This window comes from Chaetura pelagica, unplaced genomic scaffold, assembly GCF_000747805.2.
Source record: "Chaetura pelagica isolate M959 unplaced genomic scaffold, ChaPel_1.0 scaffold622, whole genome shotgun sequence".
Classification (NCBI taxonomy): Eukaryota; Metazoa; Chordata; class Aves; order Apodiformes; family Apodidae; genus Chaetura; species Chaetura pelagica.
In genome coordinates this window covers 48086-49410 of record NW_009952489.1, presented here as the reverse complement: position 1 = coordinate 49410, position 1325 = coordinate 48086, and positions in this window count along the sequence as shown.

Here is a 1325-nt window from a genome sequence, read left to right as displayed (position 1 = left end):
TAATAGAGAGAGGTAACAGAAAAAGGAAGATACAACTGGAGGAGAATCGATGCCAATAGCGCAGGGTGGGGGCCTTGGCTGGGACTTCATCACGAGCTGCACGTAGACCCGGGAGCTGCAGCCTAAGACTGCAAAGCAGGGAATGCGAGGCCAATAATGATCCCGCGCCCATTGCCTGCTGGTCCTGGGCTCAGGGAGAGAGAAGAAAGGAAGACCAAAGAGAGAGGAGAAGGACAACCAAAGCAAGGGAACCAAGCTGAAAGCTGCCCTTGCTGAGACCACCCCAGGCTGTGACTTTGCCACCAGACCCGAGTCCAGTGAGGAGAACAGCTCTTCAGGCTTCTCGCCTCTCCAGCAGGATCATGAGAGAAAGCTCTTCAGGGCGACAGCGCTGAGTGGCCCTGCCACCCGTGCCATGCCCAGACTCCAGAAGGAGCAGTCCCCCATGTGCCCAGGCACACGGTAGCTTGGCTGCCAGCCAGAGGCACCAGAAGGTGTGGTGGAAGGCTCGTGGTGTCACGAGCTGATGCCAGGGGATGGATCAGCTGTCAGGTGCTTCCGCAACGTCCCCTCCCTCCCAGTTTGGAGGGGCTGTTGAATGAGCCCGAGGGTCACACGCGGCGTTCGCCTCTCACAGAGGAACGGGCGCTGCGGAACTGTGTTTGAGAGTGGCAGTTGGAATGCACCCCCACCACACCCACAAAGTGCTGCTGAGACCCATGTTTAGTTTACGAATTAACCACTTGATTAAGGCTGAACACAAACTGTGGGATGAGGTTTAGGGAAAACGTACAAATGGCAAATGGCTACCAGGGATAGACCAGGGAAGTCGTGTGTCCTTTGGGGAGGGGATGACAAAAGTGCTGTGTCCTTAAGGCGTTGTCTGTGAGAGAGGGTTGTGGATCAAAGCACTTCTTGTGCTGCCATGCCGAAGTGTGTGCCTTCTGGCCACTCTGGAATTGCTTCATTGTTATCAGCCCAGTGTCTGGAACACTCGCTGCTGCTGAAAGAGCTGACTGAGGGAAAAACCATCAGTACAAGGAAAATAGGCTTCATCCTGGATGAAAGCAGGAGAGAGAGGGACGGGGATAGGTTGGAAATGGAAGCTTCCTGAGGTTGGATCAGCGGCACCGAGGTGGGACGTGTCCCCTCCCCCCCCATGACACAAATCTGATGTTCCTCCCATGACACAATCTTACCTGGAATTGGAACAGTTTTGTGTCAGTGCGCACTCATGTACACACATGTACACACATGTACAGACACACACACACACACACGTGTATCATCCCCCCACCTCCCAACCCCTCCCCCGGACACCCCAA